General features: G+C 41.1%; 1 protein-coding gene and 1 pseudogene across 1 annotated transcript in view; both read right to left on the reverse strand.

Annotated features, from left to right (window-relative positions):
* Positions 1-18,559, reverse strand: part of LOC141440447 (doublesex- and mab-3-related transcription factor A2-like) — a 251,496-nt gene that overhangs the window by 192,634 nt on the left and 40,303 nt on the right. The gene's annotated exons all lie outside the window — the stretch shown is intronic.
* The window catches only part of LOC141440121 (uncharacterized), a 25,281-nt pseudogene continuing 12,361 nt past the window's right edge, over positions 5,640-18,559 (reverse strand).

The following is an 18,559-nucleotide window of genomic DNA, read 5'->3' on the forward strand; positions in this document are numbered from 1 at the left end:
ATTTCAAATTTAAATATATCAAAAACGAATGAACTAACTTTAATGCAATTTATCTAGGAACTATCGCGGTTAAACGAGCTTTCGATTAAAAGGCATCAAAATCGGTTCATCCGTGGTATGATACCAGACACACAGACAGAAACATATAGTTAAAATTATATATCACCCTTATCCTTATTGTGCGTCGGGGTTATAAAATATTATCTATCGAATTTTTAAAATCATTCTAGAACATATGTATCATTAACATTAACAGCGCCACAAGAATCATGGTAAAATAAAATGCCTACCATAGTGCGCCTCGACTCACAATCAATACCGCGTACAATTTTCTTTATATCAAAACGATATTACCGTTACAGATGGAGGAGTGCTTTCCAACTACAACGTAACTGCCGACCGCTCATACATTTTCCATTGCACTGTGTAAAACTGCACGTTAGTTAGTAGTTTTGTGACTCCTACAACATGTTTTGGTAAACCCAAAGATCCACCAGGACCGCTCACGCTGTCCCTGGCCCCTGCTGCCGCATGTACCCTTATTAAACCTATACAAATTTTGAAATCTTTACACCTGAGAATACCACTGCAGATGCAGAAGCCAAATCTAGTACAAGAGCAAAATGAATCTGGGCTCGCTGTGTTTCTACGTTATCACATTCGGCACTGGCTCGATCAATGTATGGAAACGCTTCACAAAAACAATTAAAAAGTATCAAAAAACATTTCCAGGGATGTTCAGCCACACGAATCCAACCAACTGCTGAATATTCCAGAAAAGTTTGAAGACACCTTGTCTAGCCTTGTCTAAAGGTCTTTGGGGAGCACCCCTGGCCCACGCGAATGTAAAGGGGTCGCCAAACTCCACGACCAAATCGCACGTAGTTGGTTAATTAGGTAGTAATTGGCCCGCCCCTGTGTATAGTGTTGCCAGCACCGAATGCGTTTTACCGCAGCCGATCCAAAAATTAGTTTTGGTATATTTAAACGCTCTACTGCGTTTGAACAAATTGGATTGATTTATAGCAGGAGATAAATCTAGCGACATTCAATCACACGCGCTAGTTTAGTTTGCACCGTCGAGTAAGAACCTGAAGAGCAGTGCCGGATTAGCCCAAAAGCAATTTAAGCATCACGTCTTGGGGGCACCATAAACAGCACCAAAGGTAAGGCTGGTCCTTCTACTAATGGATGGAGGGGGGGGGGGGGGCCACAGGCGTGGATTGCTTAGGGCTTGCAAATAGTCTTAATCCGGCACTGCTGAAGAGTCGAAGAAACTGAATCACTTACCAGGGAAGAACCTTTTCTCAATCAATTTCACAGCAGGTGCATAGAATATCAACATATTCGCAGCTGAAAGGTTCCACGCTGTACGCGATCGGTTTCTTCGACGCACCTTGCGGTGTATATTCCATAACGCTTCACCTATTTTTGATGTAGATACGCGGCACACGTGTTACTATACGAATTCTTCAGTCCCACGCTCATTCTGGCGTCAGTTCAGTCCATCATTTTAGTTTTTTGTCATTCACAAAGGATGGACAAATATTATTCGACTCAAGAAACTTCTTTTGGACAAATCACTGTAGGTACTCACTCAGTAAAAGAGTACAGTGAAATTAAATTTAATTGACTGGATAATTTTATTATTGTGTCTGTACCTTTAAGTACCATTTTGTTTAAATTTTTATTTTTATTTTTCTGTTGAAGTATATTTGTTCGTATAAATTTGTCATTTTTCACATTCTGTGACTATATTTTTCTTTTATTATTTTTACTTTTTATTTTATAGCATTGCCATTTTAATTATTTTTTATTATTAATTTGATCGATCGTTACAATTTATTACATTTGACATAGTACCTACGTAGTTACAATTTTTCACTTACATTTTTAACCCTAATTATTGTTATTATTTTTAAATTTAATTTTAATTTGACATTGTAATTCTATTTTTAACTGACATTTTATTGTAATTTTCTACTATCATATATTATTATTTTTGTACTTATACAGTTTGACGATCCTTTTGTGAATTTCTTTTAATTACCTTACATGTATTTATACTGTATTTTTTCATAAGGAAATAAATGCATCTATCTAATAAATCTATTGAAAACGGTTATTTTACATCAATCTGGAGCATCAGTCCGTCGGCCGTCGTCTGAGAGGGTTACATTACGCGGTAACCTGTCGTCATTGTGCCAGAACCAGAACGATGGACTGAACTGACGCCAGAATGAGCATGTAACCGATGTTTAATGATTCGGATCCATTTCCGTTTAAACACCTCTCAACTTGACTTGAGTGAACAAAACTCACTCGATACAACACTACCGTAAGAATGGGGTACTTTGACCTAGGGTAACTCTATGGTATGATAAAAAACAAGTAGGTCTTCTAACAAATAATAGAGATAGTTAAAAAAAAAACTAAAAACACCCATTTTTGGTCAAAGTGCACACTAAGACTATTCCAACAAGCCCAAACACGGGTACGTTGTTCCCTCTTGGAGTTCCAGTGCCTAGCTTCCGGCTCCATCAGATCAGCTCGATGCCACCATATTATTATATTACCATTATATATTGTATTGTATTGTCACCAAAACTACGCATGATTGCCAAGTTTCGTGTCAATACCACAATAAGAAGTGGGTGGGAAATTAAGTTCAAAGATTCCGTTACGTACGTAGATAGGTACGTAGTTACAGGAGATGCTATAAATATAAACGCGTATAAAGGCTATATGGTAATGTGCCAGAATTTCAATGCAACAAAACCTAGACTGATAAATCCCAACGGCCAAAGTTACCCTTCAGAGCCAAAGTAACCCGACCCTACGGTACCTACTTAAGATTAGATGGGCCAATCAACTATTTTACCGACACTTTGGGCGTCTCCTGCGTTACCAAAATTGTCTCTGGCGTTAACAAAAAAATCGTACTTCCAACAAGATATTTACAGTTTAATAGGTTGAACTTACGTAGCAATGGCATGTATTCACGTACAACATCTATGAAATTACAGAAAAAACATGTTTACTTACAAAAATCTGCAATTATTTGAAAAATGTCGCGGACAGATTAGTGTCGGTAAAAAAGTTGATTGGCCCAGATACGACAAATTAAGTTCTACGTCCACAATAAATCTCATAAGAAAATAATCTCTAGTTATAATAAGAGGCAGTTCCGGTCGCTAAAATCAGGAAATTATATCAGAATATATTTTGGAAGAAATAGTCGGGTATTTGTGACTCGATTGATTACACTTTTAAGCCAATCGAGACGCTGACAAGAGCCAACTTGGGGCGATCGGCGCCGGCGCAGCCGCAATGAGGTACAGTCAGTAGCACCTATATCTGACACAATATAAAACGTGCATAAATAAGTGATACGACTCTACTTCTAGGGTCTGTAGGACGTGTCAGATACTTTTGCACGCTCCGCTGTGGCAGATATTAATGCAGGTGACTGCACCATAAGATAAAAGTCACCAAACGTGATAATTAAAAAGTAGAAAACACCAGAAAATTAACGCTTTAAACTTTCGTGATTTTCGCTCATAGTCTTGGTGGTATTTTGATCAGAAAATTAAATTGAATACTTGGAATTTTTCAACTAATTCTTTTAGTCTTGCTTAAATGTTCTTTTTTTGCTTTTTCTAAATTGTTACGTAGTTACCTACTTAGTAATTAAAAGGTACATTTTATTTAAGAGTTATATTATTTATAGTATTATTTTCTTATGTATTTTAATGCTCTTCAAAATACCATCAAGATTTAATTCGTTGTTTAAATTTTGCAATTTGACTGTTGTCAGCACCTTCTGTTCCGCCGTCCGCGTGACTAAATACCCTCGAGGAATCGCTTCCTAAAGTATGTACCTAACTATAATATTATATTTTAGTTTACTATCGTTGACGTCAGCAACATCAAATTTGAATAGTATTTAATTCTTAAATATACATTGAGTCATTCACAAAATACATCACATTGAGTGCGCCAGCGCAGCCCGGCGCCGGAGATCGTTTCAAGACTTACAAATCGACTTTCGATAACTAAACACCCTTAGATCCGGTAAAGCGTACAATTAAATTACGTAAAAATAATTTTCTACATTTTTTTACCTCCCTAATGGATCTTAAAGTATTTAGGACAAAATCAGATAGTCACTATTAGAGAAAGAACCATGTCCAGTCGCAAAACAATCGGGTACCAGGCTAGAATCTTTTCACAATAAATTCCACTGATTTTCTCGGCAGTAGGTACATGGAAATGTCAATAGATACGGTCAGCATAAACTCTGTCACATTAAAACATTTGCCAATCTTGTATGGCGCTAAGTACGTGGCTGTAAAACGACAAAGTACAAAAGTAACCAGCTACTTTTGATGCTGACTGTACCCATATATGATTGTAGCGAAAGCACCCAGTTACGCGACTCAGTTTCTTACTGTCCTTATTGGAAATTAATGGCAATTCAATTAGGGTTTCTGTGACAGGCTGTTGGCGCTACACTGAAAAAAAAAGATTTGCTAACGGCAACAAAACAAATTGCTGCTTGTGACATAACTTGAGTGACTACAAAACTAAGGCCTACTAAAATCAGTTTTGCAATATTAGCATAATTTTGGTTCCTAATTAGTTAATTTTTGCTAAACGTCAAGTAGCCAAACAATTCAGCGATCCTTTTTTTCAGTGTAGTATCTTGAGCTCCGTTTGACAACTTTGACGTTTGCATCACGTTTGTGATTGGCTGATTGGTTCAAAAAGCTAAACGAGTCAATCGCAAGCTAGACTATAACGGCAAACCGACCTTTCGATACTAACGCCATCTAGCGATATTTAGGCTCAGGCTCGTTCTGTCTGTTTCCTAAAATATCTGCTTCTCAAAATGGCCTTCTTCCCACATTGTCAGTTTCCTATGATGTCTACTTCTTACCTACATGTCTGTTTCCTGTAAAGGCTGGTTCTCATATTTGTCAGTTTCCTATAATGTCTGTTTCTCATATAAATAGTATTCCTAGGATCAATTTCCAACAACTTTCATCTGCTACACCTAAATAATTCTAACAATTTTAACAGACTTCACATTATTTAAATGCTCTAAAAAAGAAGAAAATAAACTTTAAATTAAATCAAACTGGTTACGAACATAGTTATACTTGATAAATGTTTTTTATGTTCAATAAAAATCTTTAAACCTTTCTTTTTAAACCCATCAATTCATGACATTAGGTATACAATTCATATGGTATAGAGAAGCGGACATTTTAGGAAACAGGTTTGTAGAACACAAATAGTGGTCATTATAGCAAACATACATTGTGGGAATTAGATATCATAATAAGCTGACATTATAGGAATCAGGCCATTTTTGGAAGTGGACATAATAAGAAGCGAACAATTTAGGAAATAGCCATCATAGGAAACAAATAGCAGACATTTTAGGAAACGACAGAACGAGCCTGAGCCAGCCTTTCAAGAAACTCTCATTTTATTCTGACTCACTGACGAGCAACTCTAAGCCAGTTTTATTTATTTTTGGAAAAAAGTATAAAAATTAAAGGTACCTATAAAACGCAGTCGTTCTAAATGATCTCTACAAAAATCCCTGTAATGTCAGCAAAGCCTTGAAACGTGTTGCGAGCAATCCTCCAGTCTCCAGCTGGCACCACGGCGCCCCCCCCCCCCCCCACTAGTGCGGCGCGTGGGGGTTGTAGGCCGGGTGCTTGACGCCCGTGGCTTGCTCGTACGACGGCGGCAGTGCTGCGGGACAAAACATCACTTATAATTATAAAAGAAAGTAGTTAGCAAATCTATGTGTAGGCTGTACGTCAAGTTGATAAACTTGTGAGCAAAAATTTGATCAAAAATATCTGAACACGACTCTATTGTTAGCGGCGTAGAGGCGTGCATTCAGATAATTTTGATCAAATTTTTGCTCACAAGTTTAAGAACTCGACTGTACGAGTATCCTTCAGAACGAGAGGTTTGGGACCAATATATCAAGATAAATACCAAACAAAATACATAATCAAATTAGATAATTACACATGGTGTTCAAAATACTGTAATTTATACATATAATTTAACTGACATTAGGCTACTGGTTACTAATGACTACGACGCAAGTGGAGAAATATTTTAATTCGAAAATAAACTGTACTACATTTCTGCTTAGAGACGGCTGCGCACTACACGATCCGAATCCATGAAAATACGGTCCGGCGTAGTCATACAACTACTCGTATATAGTATTCTCCTAACGCCCAGAGTCCTGTATAAAGGACTTATTGTAATTTGAACATCTAACTCTATACAAAAATTTTACTTGGGCGTTAGGAAGTAGTGAAATCGAATTATGGAAATCGGATCTACTACAGCCGCCATCGATATTTCGGAGCGGCCAAGGTGGTCAAAAATATCGGCACATGCACTCTATAATTAAGGTATTAGAGTTCATGTTTCGATATTTTTGACCACCTTGTCCGCTCCGAAATATCTTTATGGCGACTACGTAAACTACCATAAAAATTGTTCTACAACTACTCCGGTCCGTATTTTCACGGATTCGGATCGAACGGAGAGCGACATCGCTCGTAGAATGCGTTCCCACCAGAGGGTCACTAGTAGAATGGCTAGATCGCAAAATGACCACATCGCATAAGGGCTGCATCGCAAATGTGCTTCATCGCAAAAAGCCTAAATCGCTAAATGACTGGATCTTAGTAAGTCTAGATCGTAAAATGGGCACTTCGCGTAGCGGCTACATCGCAAATGTGCTTCATTTCATCGCAGAATGCCGGAATTGCTATATGACTACATAAAGATGTGCGAGGACTTCGCTAGGAACCGGAGAAGGTTAGTTCCCGGTTCGCCAGATTCTTGTTTCGTCGGATTCTTGCTTGTTTGTTGTTGCGTGACTTCCTAGAAATATTTGCCTAGAAATATACAGCGTGTATTTTTGATGCTGCAATAATATGATTAAAGCCACTAAATTTTCATAGTTTTGTTTATCGTTGTCCGACGAAACAAGAATCCGGCGAATCGGGAACTAACCTCGAGAACGCTTCATTTTCCTATCCTCCTGTTGCCACTAAAGATGTGCTGTGCGAGGATAGGTCAATGTAGCGATTCTATTGGTTAATGAAAACATATTCCTCGCAACACAACCTCGCACATCTCTGGTGGAACGCAGCCTCCAGCCGTACGGCTTACCGCTTATCGTAATGACGGTGCCAACGAGTCGCGGCGTTGCTTACCACGCAGTTGTCACCACTCACCGGCTAAACGAATTTGTCCGGGCACTTCTGGCTTATCAATGAGTTAGTACGCGCACAATGCGACCATTCATTATCCTCATTCTCATTTCCATGAAAGCGATGGCGCTATATACAACACAACAACATGCGTGACAGGGTCCGGCGTCCGGCCATCGTCCGGCGCACTAAGAGACGACTGCGTGCTGCGTGCATGCAACACTCGCAACACATGGTAATGCATGTTGGTTTTCTATCGTAATTTATCGGAAAAGTTGGTGTTTATCTAGCTCTCTCAATCAGCTTCGTACAGCCGTACATTTGTCTTGACACTAAATAAAGTTCCACGTTAATGGATATGAAAATGTCACTCATTCGATACAATAATTGTTTGACACTTCGGGTGCCGTCGTATTCCGATTGAGATCCGACTTTTCCCGATGGAAAACCACGATGCATTAGATCTGTGCTACTTCTACAGTTGCAAGGGCTTTAGTAGAGTTAAGTCATGCGGTTTGTAGCGTTAATACCACCCCGTGCCCCGTACCACCACTCTCTGCTGTTTAAAGTGGCAATATCTGAGATGTCCTGTGTTTATTTTGTTGGACAATATAACAGAAACTTTCCAGACTAGTAAAAGACGGGTGGGGTGATAATGATAAGAGTAAACTCAAGTAAAAAGTTTTTCAATAAACGCCTCAGGATTAATATCAAGTCAACTTCCTCAACTCGTTCACGCCATCAAGCCTTTCAATTGTCCCGGAATATTTCAGCAAGCCCTTTCATTTTGAGAGAAGGCCTGTGCCCTCCAGTGGGACGTATATAGGCTGGGATGATGATGATGATTTCAGCAAGAGGTTGAATTAATGAAATTAATAAAAAATATTTATTTGACTGTCTTCAACTAAAACTATATCTGTTACTATATTTTCACAAAGCCCCGCAAAACTGTTTTTACAGTTTGTCTGCAGGATACAATCTCTAGTTTGACTGAAGTGAACACACCCCCCCCCTGTAACCATTTTTCAGATTTTTTTGAATAGCAGGTTGACGAAAATTCCATATCTGCATTCAATGAAGTAGTAGTAAATGTTGAATCAAAAATTCTGATGAAAAACCTTTGGGTACTAGACGTTCCGTCAAATTAATCGCACCATCTGCAGAAAATTTCGGTCCTTGTTTAGTCGACTCTCCTGGCTTAATTCTCAGAACTTGTTGGCAGTATCATTTTACATCTAAGATTAGATGCAAATACCTTACTTAACTTAATTATCAACTACCGCAATTACAGCCGTAGATGGAATGAGTGATTAATATTGTTTTCAAAAATCGTGCAAGTTGCATTACATTGCGGCGCTCGATTGACCACTAAAAACTAATTGATTAAATCAGCCGTTACTATGCGGAGGTCCATGTCAATGAACTAAAAGAATTTAAAAAGAATCTAAATAATGTCTAACAACTGGTAGCATGGTGTACGGTTGTGTCACTCTGAAGATGAGCTCTGGTTGAGTTCGAAACGCGTCAGTGTAGTGTGGTGGTGGTGATAGATGGGTTTGTGTGATTTGTGTGTGTTCTTACAGTGTGGAGGTGGAGGAACTGCATGAACACGCATATTTTGCATAAGCTTAGCTATCGTAAGGTCGCGGGTGAGCAAGGAAATTATTTTAGTTCACTAAAAACTCTTTGGCTTCACGGACTTGCACGATTTTTCTGCCAAGTCCTAATTCGGCTTAAGGATAAAAATCATTGTCATTCAAGCTACGTTCCCGTCAAGGCAATGCTATCACTAGAACGGGATGAAATTCGACTGCAACATTTGACCAGACGTTCGTCATCGTGTTAGTCAGATTTATTAATAATTTCCTCAGCAACAGAATAACTTTACAAGGGCAAATTAACAGAATAATGAAAGTACCTACCTATCTACCTAGACTTCTGTTTACGGTCTCAGTGAAACTACATACTTCATAATTGTAATTCGCATTACGATTGGTTTATACGATTTTATGGGAGCGGTCCGATCGTCCGAGCAACAAGCTACGTCAGCACCAGGCAAATAACACCAATTACGGATCAAGGATCGTTTAATTGTAACATAGCTGTGGACGCCGGCGCGGCCCGAGGCGGGGGCGAGGGCGGGGGCTGAGGCGGAGGCGGGAGCGGAGGCGGCGGGTCGGGGACTTCCTCATCTGTGGCGAGGGGAATAACGTCAGGTTGCCATCCTCTAGAAAGCACCTACAAGCCCTAACAACCCTTGCCAGCGTTCAACATGCCAGCCAGTGGCCTGATAGTTTATACGGCAGGTCTGAGCGCTTCAGTCACGCGTGGCTTCAAAGAAATTTTCAGACGCACACCCATCAACACACAACACACTAACAACTGGTAGCATGGTGTACGGTTGTGTTACTCTGAAGATGAGCTCTGGTTGAGTTCGAAATGCGTCAGTGTGGTGTGGTGGAGGTGGTAGATGGGTTTGCGTGATTTGTGTGTGTGTTCTTACAGTGTGGAGGTGGAGGAACTGAATGAACACGCATATTTTGCATAAGCTTACTATCGTAAGGTCGCGGGTGAGCAAGGAAATTATTTTAATAGTACATTAGACATTTGCTTGCACGTTATACATGTAGATCATGCACTAACTAGATTATTATAAAGTCCCACTCCAGCTGCCAGCTGCCAGCTGCCAGCTGCCACGTGACGCGCTCGCTGTTACGTGGTGAGCATTTAGTGCACACAACAGAACACAACTAATAGCAAGAGGAATAGAAACGTCACAGTAGCAATAGGCGGCCGAGCTTGTGGCTTAAAAGCCATATATTTATTTTCCCAGCCTGTAACGAATTTAACTCTAACGAATGGGTTGTTGTTACCGTAATCTACATAGAAAGCAAAGTTTTTAATTGCAATTGAGCTAAGCAACCTCTTGGATTGAACTTGTACCATTTCAGAAACAAGTGGTGGCACAAATAAAAAAAAAACCTTATAGTCCTTGGGCTGTAATGCAAAATAACCTAGGCATAAAAATTTCATTTTTAATACAAGTTTTTTTGCTGACTGTTTTTGTTGACTGTGCTTGCATTGTCATCGAAACTATATTTGCATACCAAATTTCAAATCGATGCCATTAACCGCTGAAGAGTTCCGTCCTGCGGAGACGATCCTGGCCGGACTACCAGGATGTCACTACCAGATTATTGCATTGTCACGCAATTTACATACGTACACCAAATTTCAAGTCAATCCAACTACTGGAAGTTGGTCGAATTAAACTTGCAAGATTTGATGACAGACAGACAACGGGACAGGTGACTGAATAAAAGCTTGTAAAAAAGAACACGAGGCATTGCATTTAAGTAAGCAGGCTGTTATGGCGCTGTGTACGCGTAAATGTGATGGAAAATACGAGATAACATTTGTATTCCTTATGATTAGTTCTGTTCATGACGACCCAGAGCAGGCGCGTGAGCACGTGACGGCAACCGCTCGAGCGAGACAGAGACAGCCGCAGCCGCTCGCCGACAGCTTATACTTACGACTACGACACTACAAGACCACGGAGTTCTATTTACTACGAGGTATCGATCTGTTGATCCGATACTCCCTAATTTTAGCTAGCAGAGGCGTCACTGCCGCGACTCCGTCTAGATAAACGTAAGGAATATAGGTTCAAGTACACGTCGGGTCAGCGGCAGCGTGTTTACTGTTTACATCACACTCACACGCGGGTTGCCGAGCTGTGCTCTGTCACAGAGCCTCTGTGGCAAGAAGCGGGAACATTTAGATGGGCGTTCCATACACGACGCATGACATTGACGATGTTTCTAACAACAAGTATTTCAACGTCTTATTGTTTCAGTTGCCCATATCGACCCATCTTAATGGGTAATAACTAATAGTGGCCATCGACACGTGCAGGACTTCAGGGTCTTAGGGCCATGCACACACCCACAAACACACACACACACACACACACACACCACACACACACACACACACACACAAGAGGGGGTCTCAGTCACCTGTCGCGCTCCAGCCGGGCGGCGGCACCCCAAAGAACGCTGCACAGAATAACAACAGTGATTACCCGAGGGCTTGGCAAGCATTGGCCCAAGGGTAGCCCTGAGGCTGTATCGCCTAACGTTTCTGACGCTCGCGATCGCAATCAAATGACAGATTATGTACGCGAAGCCTGTCATTTGATTGCGATCGCGAGCGTCGGAAACATTAGGCACCACGGCCTCCGGTTGTTCCACCAATAACCCACTGACGATAGTGACAATCGACTTGCTTACGTTACGTTACGTTTACGTTCTAAGAGTTCACAACTTGTAACAAACACAAATTCTTCTCATCCTTTGGGGAATTGTGTGATGTGAGGTACCATCAGCCAAATATGTGGTCTACCACCCTAAAGTTGATAATCGTTTGCATGTCATAAAACAATAATGCCAATAAACGTGTCTGTCAACTTGAAAGTTCGACTTTAGCAACATAGTCAGTTGATAGGAATTCGTTTAAAAATTGATAGACCACTCATTTGGCCGATGGTACCATCGAACCATTTTGATTCCTTTCGTCGTAGGTCGTAGAACGCAGTTCTCACTATAAGCACCTATAAGCCTCATAATGATTTTCCTTGTCAATCAATGCGATTCTACTGTAAATTTTTGTCTGAAAAGTTTCCACAGCGGGCGATTTAGTGGACGATTCACTTAGCTCAATAGTAACGTTTGAGAACTCCTAGAAACCGACATCCGCATCAATAGAATACACAAACAGGAACTCTTTGCAAGCAAGGCGATTGTCACTTGATTATTAGTTAAACGATTATGTCGTCAACGTACGTGGGCGGCGCCGCGGCGCGTCCCGACTTGCTCGGTCAGTCGGTTAGTGGCCCTGTCCAGGACGCACTTTCCAAATCACTAAAAGGCTACGTCAACACTGAGAGGCAAGGATTTATCGCTTTAAAGCTGGTATTATGGTTTTTTGTTTCGGAATTAATATGATTTTGTGAGAAAGGAGTCTATTGATTGTTAACACAGATTGTGAATACAACCATTGTTGGTTGTTAGGTTAGCAAAATACGGTCGGTAAATCGTGACCGTACGATCTTTAATTTATTTATGTATTTTAGTATGACATTTCAAAGGATTTATTTTAAAATTGATCACAAATTAAAGATCGTGACCGTATATGGCAAGTCCATGATTCGACGACGACCCCTGATCAAGCATCAAGCAAACCCCATACAGTAACAGAAGTTCCAGTAACATCGTGGGACCTTCGATGAATGAAGAACTTTGATGTTCCAGCGCCCCACATATTTGTATAGTCACCGCAATGTCATTGTAATCGTCAACCAAATTTCTCCATGAAGTATCACAGTAGTACTTCGCTAAATAGTTATAATATGTAAGTATGATATCATATGTTTCCATTCTTTATCTTATTACAGACCACATCCTACTTTAATAGGTTCACAGTTAAAATTAATGTTATATTGCATTAACAGTTTTTGTCACATTTCATTTTCAACTCAATCTGTCAATGTTCAATGATGAGTCAAGCAATGGACGCGTTTAAATTCAATTTAAATTTAATTTGTAATACATATTGTTCTAGTAAAATCAATTCATTGCCAATCAATTCGTCCAAAGTATTACCTGTAACACACAATAATATACTTTGATTGTTTATTTTTTGTTTATATCCCATTACAAAACAATACACCAACCTGAACTGGTTCTCAATTCAGTTAGTCACGCACATGTTGAGTCATCATTCATCAAATCATAAACTACCTATAATCATATTATAAATATGGCGGCTTGTTACATAGCTTGCAATTACTATTTGTGTAGAGTTTAGTATAAATTTCATTATCTCTTTCCGGCGGAAACTCGCAATGAAACAGAAAAGCCGGTTCGACCAATAATGGGCCAGCCGTCTCGTCTTGAATCTAAGTTCAAAGCGGCCTATGGTAACTTTGCAGCAATCAAAACAATGTAAGGTATGGCCTTAGGGGATGGCAAATGATATGCGAATAGACCAAAGGCAATGAAACAGCGTATGGACTCACCGCTAGCTTCAGGCGCGCTCGGGCCGTCGGGTAAGGCGCCTGTGCGGGGTAGGGCGCCTGTGCGGGGTAGGGCGCCTGTGCGGGGTAGGGCGCCTGTACGGGGTAGGGCGCCTGTGCGGGGTAGGGCGCCGCCGAGTAGGGCGCCGCCGGATAGGGCGCGGGCTGCGGGTGCGGGTACGCGGCCGGGTGTGGCGACGTCTGCGTCGGGTACGCTGTCGTCACTGCAACACCACCCACACGCTTAGTGTCTAAGCACACTGCCGAAGATGCAACGAATTTTGGAGGACAATTCCAATTACAATACAATACAATTAGCGTCATTTGTGCAATGTTATTGCAATAACTAGCGACACCATTTTCCGAAATTACGTCAGCGCGATCATCCGCGGTACTTCGGTTAGCGTTAGCGCCCGACCGAAGTAAAGTTTTACGCCAAACATTGGCGTAATTGTAGCAAATGTGTTGCTGGTAATTGAAACAGCAGGCGTACCTAATCGCGCCGAAATTCGCTCGTGTAGTTTCGATTTAACCCTCGTATTCTGCTGCTTCGGTGAGGAAGGCCGCGAAATCAAAGTTTAACACAGCAGATGTAAGAATATTTACAGTGTCGCTTATAATTTTCTTTCCATGATTATTGTAAATTTTGTTAGTCGAGTCATCGTAATAGATGATAATCTAGATCTGATGCGTGCTACTGCTCCCGCCCACGCCACACGCCAGTCTCATAGGCGTATATAGAGGGGGGCCGGTGGGCTGCCCACCCCGGTATGGTCTAGTGCCCACCCCAGGATGTTGGGCTACCGATTAAAAATTCTATAATACTGATATATCTATCTTCACACAAAAATCCAGGCCAGGCCCCACTGAAAAATAACCCTGGATAAGATACGCCAATGGCCAGTCTCTGAAGGTCATCCGAAGATATCTGTATTTTTGAATCGGTATAAATTGAGCACAGCGGTCGAATTGCCGCAATATGCCGGCTAGATCGGAGTACAGTAGAGCTTGTCGCAGGTCAAACTCACCAGGGTAGGGCGCGGGCGAGGGCGCGTACTGCTGCTGCGGATAGGGAGCGGGCACGTTGAGGGCGGCGGGACGGGCGGCGGCGGCGGCGGCGCCAGCACCTGGCCCGCCTGCCGCCGGCGTCGGCAGCAGCAGCACACCAGCGCCACCAGCAGCGCCAGCAGCGCCACCGTCAGCGCCACCGACATCGCGCTCATACTGGACACCTGCACACCGTCCACTACTCTACAGAACACGTAGAGGGCCGAGACTGGACGCTGGACGCCAGCGAGCAGCGGCGCGACCGCGACGAGCGTGTTCTGTATGTTCATTGCGCGGCCGGGCCGGCCGGGACGCTCACCTGGCAGCGCGCGTGATCAAACAGAGAAAACGCTCCCCGCGTCGCCGCCCGTCCCGCCGCCCGCTAGCGTCTCGCTAGCGGGCTCGGTGTCTAAGACGTAATTACGGTGAAATTCCGTGAATCTGTACCAAATTTCAGCGTAATTACGCCTACGATGTTGTCTAGATTACTAGCGACATATTTGCCAAAATTACGTCACGTTTTGGCGTACCTAGAACCAAACTTCGGTCCGGCGTAAACCGAAGCTCCGCAAGTCCGCAACTGATTAAAAACGTAACATTATTTGCTGCTAGTTATTGAAATAACATTCATTAATTAGTAATTTCCGCATTCGTTTCATGTAAGCCGAATATAATGCTAACGTGAAGCCGTGGAGCCTGGCCTGGGCCGCGCGTCTTCGGTATAGCGCGCTTAGACGTAGACCGTCTCTTGGCTTGGTTACATTTTGTCAAGTGCGCAAGCCAGCAAGTGCAGAGGACGCGGGCAGCTTAAAATGTTATCAAGTGAAGTACAAGTGCGAAAAGAGTGCAGTGCCGGATCAGAAGCTCAGTCTATTCTTGCTGTTGACATATTTCACATCCACTTTACACTATACAATACTTTACTTCACTTATACTATATTTTTTTAATAAAATTCGAATTTAATACCAATAAAATTAAACTGTTACAATATTACCATATTCTGACACAATAATGAACTGACATTATAATAGTAATAATTTGCAACAATAATAATTAAATGCATTTTTTTTAAGAAAATCCCATTAGGAAATTGCGATTTTACTGTGTTTTCCTATATTGTAAATGCTTGAGAGAAAATGATTTGAATATTAGCATAAGAACTACATCCTGTTGCACTAAGACCTTTTGTGTTGACTATGTTCTGGCATTAAACATATTTGAATTTTGAATTTGATATACATCTGACTGATCACTGTTCCTGCACTTGCTACTTGACAAAATGTATGTGAGCCACAGAATGAAGGACACTGGCAAGCCACTTCTGCATTCTACAGGTGGCAGACTAGCACCCAGTGCCACAACTAAGTACTCTCTATGCTTACAATAATGTGATGCAACACAATGATCTGCACAATGATTGAATGCCTGTGTGGTTTAAAACCAGTTTTACATAAATGAACATTACATTAGAGAGATTACACTATCCCAAAATATAGGTGGCTCAATGCAGATAACAAACAACAAAAAATACAAAAAAGTTTTGTGTAGAACATGATTCCACTTAGCTACATTATTTAGACTAAATACTTTTCTAAATGAAAAGATTGTACAATGCAATAACAAGAAGCAAACTACATACATCGTGAAGTTGTTTACCTCTGGTCCTACAAACATATTTTATTTCTACTGGGACTGCGGAAGACTGAATGGAGGAAAAGGAGTTTCTCTTGCCATGGAGCCGTTCGTTCAGCCCAAACCAGTATTCAAACTCATTGGAATCCATGATGACCTAAGTAAAGTCCAGCTGTTTCATTGATGTCAAAATTTTATTAGCTTCAATATGGTCTACCACCAGATCGAGGAAAATTCAATAAACAAAAAATATCTTCAGAAATTATTAGGGATGGGCCCAAAATTAGTTTTACATTCAGTTTAACCAGATTTCGGCAGCTTGAGTTGAACTTTGGCATTCGGCCGAAATTTGGTTTAAATGCTGAACATTCAACACTAAAAAAAAAGAACCTACTTATTCTGCCATATCAGTAAAATAAGCAAAAAAAATAAATCTTTTCTTTTAATAAACCTTGATTACAATTCGTAAATTGAATTAAAAAAAAGTTTTTGGTTCACAATTTTCACAAACTAAACATTGAGATGTTTCTCAACAATCAAATTTAACAATCTTTTCTTATCTATCTACATGTATTTAAAATTCACTAGAGGCAGGTTGACGAACCGTAGTTAGGCGGAAGTTCATATTCGATTAAACCACATTCGGCCCATCACTAGAAATTATATAAAAACTGGTCAAACACACCATGCATCCAGTCAGATGCTGTCAGAGCCCTTAGCTGTAGTAGTTGCTAACATAAAGTTTAAAATATCTTTCAGCTAACAAGTCTCTCAATTTGGTAGAAAAGTAATGATTATGCATCTAACTACTTATCATATGCAATAAACATGCACACATGTAGTTGGTGCACATTCTGTAATGCAGCATCAACCTCATCAACGATGCTTGTGCAACATGATGTCACTGAGCCTAGTGCAGCAATGATAACAACATTAGTCACAGGACAGAGTTAGAGTATGAATAAGTTGATAACTATTTCATTGAGGAATGTTTTAGAATCAATTGCACTGAAATGTAAACAGCAAAAAAACTATAAATTAGAGTAAGGCTAGTGCGGTGTAACAATGGGTCGTTTCAAGAGCCCGCGCCGCCTCACCTTGAAGTGCTCCCAAAAGTCGTCATGATCGTGCGACATCGCGACACACCAGAGCGGGCACTGCTCCGACACTCGACACCAAACACTGAACTTGATCGTGTCAAGATTGCTTGAGCCAGATTAAACGTAACAGCCCATCGAGATTAGTCACCGCGGGATTTACCCCGAGAGGAAAACACTGACGGTGCTAAATTATTTATCAAATTCGAACAGGCGGGCGAGCGCAACACATTTTTATCACTTTTCCGGACGGAAAACTAACAAGTATTTTAAGAGGGCTTACCTGCACAAACAATTTGGTCGTTTGCGAACGACGCGCAAACAATTAGCTCCCTTATCGCGGAAACTTGCTAATCCGAGCCCGCACAACGTCCTCGTCCTACTGCTCTTTCTTTCTTCTATTTTTTTATTTGTGTATCGAGGGTGTTGACAATTGACACATGAAACTTGACATTGATTGTCGCTGAACGTCGTCAGTCAGCTGAGGGCCTACTCCGAAATTCGAAGTTTGTATCGTACCGTCCCTCTCACTTTCGTGTTCAACAGTATGTGTCAGAGAGATGGAACTACACGAACTTTCGATTTTAATAATTTCATAGTAGCCCCGCTAAAACCCCCCCGCGTCAGCGGTGACAGTTCAACTTTAAAGTTGCCAGTAGAAAAATAAAAAGGAAAACGAAAAAAGACATATTATTTGGAGGGGCTAAACTCCTTTGTCTTTTCAGAAAGTGAATAAAAACAGCTTCATGATGTCATAGGTTAGAGAAATAACGCTGTGACCGCGTGTGATTTCTAGTCTGTGAACTAATAAAACAAACGCTTTTTTGACGACCAGATGGCCTAGTGGTTAAGAACCTGACTACGAAGCTGAGGTCCCGGGTTCGATTCCCGTGTCGGGCAGAATTTGTATGAAAAAATACGAATGTTTGTTCTCGGTCTTGGGTGTTTAATATGTATTTAAGTATGTATCTATCTAAATAATTATATTTATCCGTTGCTTAGTACCCATAACACAAGCTTTGCTAAGCTTAATTTGGGACTAGGTTAATTGGTGTTAATTGTCCCGTTATATTTATTTATTATTTAACGCTAAACACTGCTAACAAGGCGATATTTATGTCCCGACCCGGACCTTAGCCTATCCGAACTGACAGATAAAAAAAAAACATACGTCAGTCTAACTAATGTCAAAATACAATTCTAACCTGAAAACCTGAAATTCTTAAAAATTCACGACTGGAATAGAATTTAATTTAAACGTCGTGTTAAAAATTTCCGTGTGCTGTGTGCGCGGTTGACGCCGGCGACTAGCTCGCGCGCGCTGCACTCCTCCGTGCCGCTGTGCCGCCGCCCAGAAACCACTTCCGCTGCTGGAGGTAAACTTCCTCCGTGGTTTCTACCTCAGTCTCTGTTCTATCTAAATATTATTATGCTGAATCCAGTC

Source organism: Choristoneura fumiferana, chromosome 22 (assembly GCF_025370935.1).
Source record: "Choristoneura fumiferana chromosome 22, NRCan_CFum_1, whole genome shotgun sequence".
Lineage (NCBI taxonomy): Eukaryota > Metazoa > Arthropoda > Insecta > Lepidoptera > Tortricidae > Choristoneura > Choristoneura fumiferana.